The sequence below is a fragment of the Pseudonaja textilis genome, chromosome Z (genome assembly GCF_049901715.1).
Source record: "Pseudonaja textilis isolate UNSWEBS1 chromosome Z, rPseTex1.2, whole genome shotgun sequence".
In the NCBI taxonomy this organism is placed as follows: Eukaryota; Metazoa; Chordata; class Lepidosauria; order Squamata; family Elapidae; genus Pseudonaja; species Pseudonaja textilis.
This window is the reverse complement of record NC_142008.1, coordinates 101104187-101115443: the sequence shown is the minus strand read 5'-3', so window position 1 is coordinate 101115443 and position 11257 is coordinate 101104187. Positions and strand designations below refer to the sequence as shown.

General features: G+C 39.2%; 1 protein-coding gene across 2 annotated transcripts in view; it reads left to right on the top strand.

The window, feature by feature from the left end:
* The first annotated feature begins 6619 nt into the window (after positions 1-6619).
* MPP3 (MAGUK p55 scaffold protein 3) overlaps positions 6620-11257 on the top strand; it is an 89162-nt gene continuing 84524 nt past the window's right edge. The window contains exon 1 of one of the 2 annotated variants that reach the window (XM_026710835.2): positions 6620-7654. The gene's annotated coding sequence lies outside the window, so the exon portion shown is untranslated. The remainder of the gene's footprint in view (positions 7655-11257) is intronic. The other variant, XM_087917363.1, reaches the window with a different exon arrangement.

Sequence of the window (11257 nt, the reverse complement as noted above, 5' to 3'; positions counted from 1 at the left end):
ATTGGAATAGCATGTTATAGTTCATATCATGCTTTGGAGTGTGTTACACAGTTTTTCAAATTTGACAACTTTAAGAGAAATGGACTTCAACTCCAGAATTCCCAAGCCAGCATGCTTTGATTCTGGGAGTTTAAGACCACACCTCTTAAGTTTCCAAGTTAGAAAAACACTGTTCTACTGTAAAGGGACCTCCTATGCAGAAAATAATTTATTAATCTAATTTGGTAGTCATTGGAGCATGAATGCATGTGACAAAATGTAAATGCAGTGACATTTTAGACTATAGAAGGATTTCTTTTCAGAATTTTAAGTAACTTAAGTATGCTGCTGTATGAACCTAAAAAAAGACTATGTTTTCCAAAACAATTAGCTGTGAAAGACAGGGTCATCCTAAAATGAATGAGAATGTATTACTGTAAACAAATTAGCTTTTCTAATCTTCCTGAAAAATGGGGGTGGGGTGGGGGCAGTATTGTTTAAATTCAGGATCACCACTTGTCTTTTGGGTAAATACAATGCTGTCCAAGACACACTGTTTTAGGCATTTCTGATTTTTCTTTTTTACTTCCAATACCCATTAACACACAACACTGTGTTGTCATTGAGCATGGTGTTCTTTGCTAGGATGTGGGTGTTTGTTGTTCCCTTATATTTTCCGTTTTCCCCCCAAGACATACTGATTCCTCTATGTTGTTTCCAAGGGGATGTTTAGTTCATAATCCCATTGGCACTCATCTGCTGAGTCTGCAACTGCAGGGGTTAATGAGGCTTTTCAAGGAGTGTGTTATAAATCCTTATCAAGCACTCTATGGAACAAATTGTCAAAACAAATGGGATCTAACCATGACTGGATGTTAACATTTTGCATTTGGTTGTCAAATTCATGATAAATAAGCAGGTCTTGATGGAATGAGGCAATTTGTTGTTTCCTCCTGCAGCCCCAGATACACTTGTGATTAGACAAGTTCAAGAGGAACTTACAATGAAGCCCTAGATCGGATGATTCTCTTCTGTATTTTAGAAATACATAAACTGAACAATCAAATAATGACAATAAATCTAATTTTTCCCCAAGAAAGTCATCCGTGATTAAAACAAATTGAGAAATACATACCGATAGGTATACCAATAGTCTTTGGCCAATTTTACAAATCCAATATATCTGCAAAGGCGACTCTAAGAATGTACACACAATATACTCCATATGTTCTCTTAAAGATTTTGCTCCCTTGGCAGTACAGAATATAAAAATATTGTCTTGCTTTGACTAGGATGGAGCCTTGCAGGAGAAAATAATTTAACCAATTGGATGGAATCTGACAAGAATTGCAGGACCTTGGAGAGCTCCATAATTCTTGGTTCAACTAGCTTTAAGACTGAAATACTTTTTCTATTGTTAGGCTACCCATTTTAGGCTACCCATTTTGCCAAGACAACTGGACTTTTTCTCCTTCTTCAACTGCCCATCGATAAAGGATGAGTGTTCTTAAAAGAATCAGCTTTTGCCTAGGACTTTTTTCTGCCTGCTGGCAAACATTTGTGACTACTGAATATGAGATCCTGAGCCTATAAAGAATGGAAATTTTAGTGAGTACTGGGCAAACTTTTAGTGGCTGGGAATTGCTTGTAACGTTTTTGGAGAAAGTAGGCACACAGTTGATGGAGTCCATGCAAAATGGGTGATGCTTGGATTTTCTTTTTCATTTTGGAGGAGATTTTAGGGGTGTTATTAACTTTATTTTCAGTACATTCCATAGTTGCCATATATGTCAAATCTAGAGGACACTGTTAGTTTCTTAATTGTTATGTTCAGAGGAGAGCTAAAAGGGCACTAAACCAGAATTCACAGGTTGTCCTTCTCTGAGTTAAGGAAATCCAATTGAAATCATGCTGTCTTATATTGATTCTGGCTCAAAGGTTTTAAGCAGTATGCAGCTGACTAGCTACAGGTATATGTGCTTGTGTTATGGAAGCAGACATTCAGAGAAGGGTGTCCCATGGCAAAAATGGGCAGAGGAGTAGAAATACTTGCTTCTCTCTTCCCCCCCACAAGAACATATCATTGATCTTAGTCTTCCTCTAAAAAAATCAAATAGTGAAATCTCAGCTATTTTTCCAGGCATTTGTCAAGTCTGACACTCAAGCAAAGAGACAAGAAAGCATTTTGTCATTGTTTTAGAGGAGAGAAATGCAAAGAAGTTGGACTTGATAGAGGAAAGAAAGACTTGTTGTGGCCATGAACTCAAACTGGCAACTAATTTCCCAATAAATTCAGTTACTTTGCATAGATTAATGCTGTTACTTGCCAAATGGGAAAAACACAAGAGTTGCATATTTCTTAGGAGAGACTTTTTAAATGGATAATTCAACCTTCCACTTACAAGGACACATGACACATGATTGTACAATTGCAGCAGTTACTAGAAACTAAGGACTGGAACTTATTGAAGAGGTCTGACGAAAGAACAAGACCATTATTTCCTGTTGTTAAAGACTTCAGTGCATAAATGGAAACCAGAGAATTGCTCTGTAGTCTAGAAATCCTTAGATAAAGAGAGAAACAAGACAAGCAAATTGATAGTTGCTGTGGAAAAACTCTGAGGTAATCCTTTCCACTAAATCTTTCACTATATGTCTCTTGTAACTAATCATCAAGATACATTCCAAGAGACCAGATTGGGAGAAAAATAAAACCATGAAAATTTCCTTTTTTTTCAGTAGCAGAGGCTCCCTAGTATAGTAACCATTCCAGAAACTGATGCATTGTTCCTCTACCACCACCTAACCAGAATGCTATCATTATGTGATTTCTGTTTCTTTATGGAAGTTTTGCTCTCTCAGAGAAATTAACCATGTAGCTTCAAATTAAAATATTCTGGAAATTACTGAACCCAAATGAAATTGTGCTACTCATGCAATGTATACAGTGCTGACCAGGCAGTAACATGATCGTCAAGATAATTCTGCAATTTTTAAAGGGCTTGCCAAAGAAACCCCCAATTTTGCCAAATGAAAACAGAATAAACTACTGTACACTTATATACACACAGTATAACGTATCATTTCTGGGAGAAGCATTTATTTATTTGTTTGTTTGTTTATTTCCATGGTGAAATGAAAACCATTTTTTTTTTAAAAAAGTATTATTTCCAGCTGATTTGAAACAGAAAAAAAAGTCACAATGATTCCACAATGAAGTTAATACATGTTTATTTGCAGAGCAAGATGGAAAGAACTTGGTTATAAAACAAACTAGCAAAATTCATGCATGGAAGATGAAGCACAGCATAACGTATTTTAATGTTATATAAAAAAAGGGCAACTTACAGCGGAACATTTGCTGCTGGGAAGACACGAGGCCACTGATGTTCTTATCTTAACAGCCAGCTGTAACAAAACAATTGCAAAGATATAAGACATACGAGGGTAAAATAAATACAGCAAAACACTATCGTAATAACAGAATTCAAAGACAAAGATTGCTTTGAGCCAAACTCAATTCCATGTGATTCCATAACAGAAACAGACAAATGATTTGTCATTCTCTTGTTTTGAGGGTTTTTATAAAATCGAAATCTAGAATGTCCTAGTGGTCTCCTATCTAAGCACTAGTCCAAGAGGATCCTGTTTTTCTTCTTTTGGATCAACAGAATTTGGCTACTTTTGTTTGTTGCCATCTGATCCAATTTGTATAAGGAGCCCCTGTGGTGCAGAGGTTAGAGTGCAGTACTACAAGCTACTTCTGCTGCAGCCAGCTGCCTAAAATTTGGCAGTTCAAATCCCACCAGGCTCAAGGTTGACTCAGCCTTCCATCCTTCGGAGGTGGGTAAAATGAGGACCCAGATTGTTGGGAGCAATATGCTGACTCTGTAAACTGCTTTGAGAGGGCTGTAAAGCACTATCAAGCGGTATGTAAGTCTAAGCGCTATTGCTATGTTGCATCATACAATCCATATCATATGACATATCTATATTTATGTCACTATGCTTTTGGGTTCTCAAACAACAACACAGGATATAAACTTATGGTACATTAATATTCCCAAGGAAAACCCCTTTGATATCACCCCAAGCAATGATTATATATTTAGCTATAAATTTATTTTTATAAAGTATGGGGACATCATACATCCTTGTCTTATTCTTATCATTGTTGAACCACTCTTTAAGAATCCCATTTATTCTCATGTATGTGTATTTTTATCATAGCTCAATCAACATCCAATTTTCACTTTGAGAAGAATGCAATATTGTTTTAGAAGTGGACAAGGGGGCTTCAGATTCAGCAATTCTTGGCAGTTCCTTAAAGCATCCTGCATAATTTCCTGTCCTATCATAGTTGCTATCCAGACCCAGGAAAATACATGTGTTCAGGAAATGTTACAGAGGTAGCATCAGAGTGCAACCACATCTCCTTGTGTTCTTTCCAGATCAGCACTGAGCAATTTCATAGGCCTATGATGGTGACATGCCATACTATTTTTGGTGACATACCAGGGCTGAAAGATTCACCATCACTATCCTAGGCACTCTATTTATTCACATATAGGATTTACTTCTATTATATACGTCTCTTATTGCACTCAGTAACCAACTTTCAATTGTGTATTTCTGTAAAATATCCCATAATTCATGCCTATTCACTTTATTAAGCTACATCAATAAAGATATAATAAACTCTATTTTGTGAGTTTTTAAAACTCTATTTGGTGATTTTTTTAAATACCTCTCAAAGAAAAATGGGATCTTTGTACCCTTTGTCCAGCCTTATTGCATTTCCTAAATTTTGCTTCTTGTCACTTATTCCCTTGGAATATTACCAAACATTTTCCCAAGCCTACTTAATAGGCTAATTGCTCTATGGTTTCTGCGTTCACTCTAGATACCTTTTCATTGCTTTCCATTCTTCCATCTTCATAAATATCCTAAAGAAACTGTCCTCTCCATAAGCAAACCTATTTACATTTTAATATTTAATTATGCTGCCTATATTTGCAGCCTTGCCATTTTTAGCCTTACCGCAGCATCTATTACTTCATTTTCATCATTTTTTCTCTTAACATTTATAGCATTCATTTTAGTTCCACTCTTTACTAGACTACTACCATTATCATACAGATCTCTTAAAATTCCCTTACCTATTTCATTCTATGTTACTTTATGTTTTCTATTTTTAATTCCATTTCTTCTGCTGGAGGCTATTTCTTGCATCCTAAATGTGCATCAATTCAAGGCTATTCTCCATCATGTTTTCTCTTGTCATTGTGATCTTTCCTTCCAAAAGGTTAATGCTGTTTCCTCCATTATAAGCTATTTGAGGAGGTAGGAAAATAATGGATTTCAGACTGGGCCATTAGCTTTAGAGTTGTTTATAATGGAAATGAAGTTGAAGTTGACTTTATAGTCCTGGAAATGAGAAACAGGGACCCCTCCAGGTGTGTCAATACTACAATTCCTGGCATCCCTCACATATTGGTCCTTTTGAGAACTATATCTGGAAAGTCGTGATTATTCGCATCTCTTTAGACCTCTGGATGATGCTGGCCTTTGCTACTACAGGGTGATATAATGCACAAGAATGGAGTCCAGACACATATACCTCTAGTAACACTTGTGTCTCTTTTGTCAAATGTGACGTGGTAAGGAAATACAGCGGGCCTGAAGTGTAACAACTTTTCTTTTTCATGAATGATCTGAAGGTAAACTTTCCCTTGAGGTGAGCTTGACTCCACATACTGTTTTTGGGCAACTCTTGCAGATTTTCAGAGAAATAAACATTTATGTAAAGAGAAAATAATGAAAGAAACAGGCATATTTTTGGTCACATAAAGAAGTAATATCAAACTGTAAGGATATTCAAAGAGAATTACTGGACATGTTTTAGGCAATGAGATTCTCTGTTCTTTAGATACAATAACCACTCCTTAGTAAAGAAAGCAAGTAGAGTTCTATGGTTATTAAATAATTGATTTAGTTGTGATGCTGTAGAATGATCATATATTTTTGAAGTGTTAAGGGAACAAAGGCAGTTGCACTTCTTGAAGTTTTCGCTTTTTTGAAGAATGCATAGCCATGAAGCATGTGTGATTCGTGACCCAGACTTTCAAAAACTGAATTATCACTGATGTTGCATTATTATTATTGATACTTTTCTTACTTGCAATCAGAAATATTCTGCTCTGGAGTGAACCTGTAGTTCGCTTTTCCCAGTGGCTTTTTTGCTTAGGTCTCACTATTAATGCAAGTACAGAAGTTGTAAGATATGATTCTGTTTTGCCACAGTTTTAATGATATCAGAGCCAACCAAACTGATGTTTCTGCTTTTCTCACAAAAGCAAACAGTAAATGTATTAAAGCTTTGAAGTTGTCAATTATTTCTGATTATGCTGTGGCATCACAAACCAAGACAGCCAACTAATGCCTGAGGCAGCAGAGGCATCACTGAACAAGATGAATGAGTATAAATTGTACAGTTGGTTGAGTTCATTTATCAACTTTCCATACATACTTGGTATGGAATTCCAAGACTACACTTTCCCCAGCGACCTGGAAAAACCTTTAAAGCCACTTTTTAAATTACATTTACTAATGAAAGTTGTGATTATTTTTAGCGGAATAAGGAGAAAAACCATCCAGATTATTACGTTGCTGGAATTTTTAAAACTGGAGATCAAATAAATAACAGTTTTAAACAACTCTCCCTCTCTCTCTCTCTCTCTGTACATAGATAAAATATAAATTGCACATCAACTTTAACATCAATACTATGGTATAAAAACAAAAACTAACCTCCAACCTTTCTATCACCACCGGGTTGTGGAGAGAACCATACTAAACATACCTGGAGGATATCAGATTGTTCAGGATTGTTTGAGCTTGTCTTGAAAGGAAAAATGCTAGAGATTTTTCTTGTTTTTGTCTCAAGGTGATTCCTTATTAAATCACTTAATTTGAATGTCTAGACTACAGTAACAAATCTCTTTCTGCTGAGGTTGATAAACTGAGTGGGAAGACATCCCATCTCTCTATCCCTAATCTTGGCATAGAATTCAGTCTATTTTATAAAGAGGAGGAACGCAGAAATGAAGGAGCAGAAAGCCAAGAAGAAGGAAAAAATGAAAGGGAAGGAAGGAAACAATTAGCCTCCAAACACTAAATCAGAACCGTAAATCGCAACCTTATGTGCGCTTGACTCGGAAGTATATCCCATCGCGTTCAATGAGGGTGATTCCCAGGTAACGTGCGTGGGATTGCCGCTATAAGAATACAGTATTCTCAGTGCTATCACCCTCCCCGAGAGGCGGGCATTTGCTTAGCGAGCGTCGGGGCTGGTTTGACCGATTGGAGGCACGACTCCTGTGAGCAAGGACAGCGAGAAAGGTCGAGCAGAGGCTGCGTGGCCAGTGCTCTCCGCCCGGCGTAGAACAAAAGGGGGAGGGCCATACCCGGGATGGGATGGGGTGGGGGTAAAGCTGCCTATTCTTCCACGCACACAGCGCGCAAGTACCGCCACCGCCGCGAAGCGCATGAGCGAGGCGCGCCCCATGAGACGAGAAGCCCAGCGAGAGCTGGCAGCGGCCGGGCGCACCCAAAGTGACACGGAGGAGGAAGGGGGCTCAGAGCAAGCGAGCGCGGATCGTCGCTCCTCCTACGGGTAACATTGCAGTGGGATCGGGGCGGTGTGCAAGCAAGCGAGGCTGCTCGTCGCAGCGAAGCGCTCCAAGCGCTGACCAGGCCGGACTTGGCCTGGAGGGATGCGCGCGCGCATCTTCTGGCGCCCTTGGACCTCCTCCCTCGGGCTTCGCTTTTGCGTGAACCACAAAGGCAAGCCTCCTCCACCTGGCTGCGACCTCTTTCCTGTTGCCTTGCCTAGCGAGGGAGACTTAATTTGTCAAACTGGGAAAGGAGAGGAGAAGAGAGGATGTTGGTGGCGGTGGGAATATCTCTGCTTCTCTTTAGAGATGCCATACTTGCCGCGGATCGTGTTTTCTGCTTTGGTCGGGAAGCTCCTTTTGTCCTGTAGAGGCGAGGGGCTACTTGGGAAGCTTGCTTCGTTGGTGAAGCGAAAGACTACAGCCGCCTCCTCAGAGGTGTTTCCTGGTCCTGATGCGCTTTCAGGGCGCACTCTCCCATCCATCTGGGCGAGCAGATTGTCCGCGCTCTGGCTCATATAAACATTCGCGTTTCCGGGATGATATGAACCCTGAAACGAAACGGGTCCCAGACGAGGGCTGCAAACATCCGGCCAACCACTAAACGGCAATGAATAGAGAAATATTTGCTTCTTTGCTGCCATCTTTTGGTTATCCCGGTTTCTGCAGTACAAAACCAAAGGCTGCACTGAAATCAGCATTTAATTTGATGTTTGTGCTGTTTGTTTTATGTCAGATCTGTTATGGTTTCTCACCCACCAGGTCCAGGAAATGCACTATGGACCTGCTCACATGTATTATTTCACCATGACATAGGGTGGTGTTTCTCATCTTCAACAGTTTTAGATGTGAGTACTTCATGTCCTAAAATTCTCCGTATAGGCTTGGGTCTTTGCATGCTGCCTGGGGAATTTGGGGAATTAAAGTCCACACATCTTAGAATTCTTGAAATGAAGAAACACTGACTTAGGGAAAAGCCTTGAAGTTCTGGAAAGATAAAGTTAAGCCTTTGAAGAAAGATAGCATTCATATTTTTCTGACTTCATCCAGATTGCATTATAGCTCCCATCATTCCCAGTCAGGCATCCTGGCTAACGTTCAGCGTATATACAAGGACCTAATTTGAGGAAAATGTGTTTCATTGAAAACATTTTAACTAAGTAAACTGCAATAACTGAAGAAGCAAAGAACAGAAAAAAATATATTATCTCCTTGCTGAAATACACATTGATTGCTTTTGTGCAGTTTGATTATAGATTCATTCCAAACTGTGGTTTGCACAAAACACCGGATTACATATCCTTCCCTCCCTCCCTCCCTTCCTTCCTTCCTTCCTTCCTTCCTATGCCATCTGACTCCCAGCAACTCTGTTTCTGAAACTGGTTTATAAGTTCACCATTCACAAAATAGAGTGAAGATTAACCTCAATTTTAGATATTTGGCAAATTCAGCTAGTAGGCTGTTAATTGATCTGCTTAAACCTCTCATACAAACACTACTCTTGTACACCTATGTTGGCCACTTTGAACATAATAAAATTAGACAGAAAATGATGCTTTCACATAAGTGCGTTTTAATAACGGAATGGACTAACTCACCAGCTTCTAGCAGAGTGAATGGAATTAAACATTAAAAAGTAATGATTTAGAATGAAACAGAAGTAAGGAAATGCTAGAAGGAGAACTTTAGAGAATAATACTGATACATCAACAAATGGAATTGAAATAAATGCTACAAATGCTAATGCCCAGGAAAAAAAACAACAAGGCTGCAGTTGTAGATAGTGTAATTGAAGAAAAGTTAAAAGATGAGTGTAGTTTGCTCATGGAATTGCTCTGTCATTTATTGACTGAATTTTCTAAGGATTGGGAAAAAATGCATTATTGTTCCCTGAAAAAAGGACAGGTAGCAAGAGTGAATACAAAAACTATGAGAAATTAGTTTATTAAGGATTTGGGAAACATTTGGGAGAATTTTGACCAAAAGCATACAAGACATGATGATAACAAAATCTGAGAAGTATAATTATAACGACCAGGAGGATTAGACAGCAGATTTTTGCTGCTCTGCAAGACATTGAGGTAAGAAACAGAGTTTATTGCATACCTAAAAAGCTTATGATAATGTCAATAGGCATTATACAATTTTTTGCTTTAACATGGAGATGACTGCTTGTTGCTGAAAGCAGTGGGAAAAATATATGATGGAACTAAACCAATATTTTTCAAACTTTATCATTTCTAAGCTTCCTGAATGCCAGCTGGGTGACCATGGACCACTCAATTCTCTCACTCACTCCACATAGTTGTTATTTTGGGGGGAAATAGAAATTAGGTGTATTAAATATATTCACCAGAGTAGGCTGACATTTGAGTTGATCCCCAAAATGTGATAGGTTTACAAAAAAAGAACGAATAGCACTGAATGAAAATGGACTGAAGACAATTGTAGTTGACCAGAAAAAAGTTGAAGTGGTTTATTGTATACAGGACACAGATGAGGATCAGATGGAAGAAGAGATACATGAAGGAAGCCTGATTGGGTCAAGTAGAAGTTTGATTAAGATCAAGAATGTTGATGAGACCTCCAGAAAGATGTATGATTAACAATCAAAAGCAGTACAGGTAAACTTTGAGTTACAAGTGTAAAGGATCTTGCCCATTTTGCTTGTAAGTGAGGATAGTTATTAAGCAAAGCAGTCACGCAATTGTTTCACTTAATGATCCCTGCTCTCCCCAGTTTGGTAGTTAAGTGACTGCTTGGGTGGTTAAGTGTAGAGCACGGGTGCTCAGGGATGGGAAAGGCCCTGGGAGGCCTAATGCAAGCCCAGGCCTACCTGCCCCAGATCTCTCCAGATCTTCCCACCCTGTGACACTCTGTGCTTCACTTCCAGCTTTTTGGGGTCCCCAATAGCTTTGGGGGTGCTTTTTCACCCACCAGGTCTGACACCTACTCTCTACCTTCTGTTACTGGTTGCTAACTTACCTTGTGTAGATTTCTGAAACACCACAGGCCCACAGAAGGGATATGGCCATCCACAGTCTCCTCCATACACCCTGATTGCTCCCCTATCTTTTGTGTGCTCCACAGTTCGCCTTGAGGAAGAAGAGCAGGCCTCTTTGTCCTCTGTCATGCCTACAGACTGTGTAGTGCAGTCTCAGTAGAGGGAACCATTTTGGGCCACAATTCATTTTAGAACATGGCTGTTCTAAAAACGGCACCTGCTTCTGGGATGGACCCATGCAGTCTAGAGATATCAAGGGGTGAAGCAGCCTGCTTCCCTTCCCCAGTGTGGTGACGGAGTGATTGGTGATTAGGATGGGACCTAGTGGGTGGGAACTAGAACCAAGGCCTACAGGACCCAACAGGGTAGGATGGTGTTGCCTCAAACTTCAGGCACCCCAAATGTGTGTGAATCTGAAGGCCTAGTCTGTTAACTTGGGAGAGAAAACATCTTTAAATTTGCAAAGGAGGTTCCTTGCCTCTTGAAAATAAGGATCACCAAGTAATTCATGCTAATCAACAAATCATTGATTAAGAGTGGATCAATTCTTTTTATAGGATACAAAGATAGATGATACATACAGTGCATTCAGCATATGTGG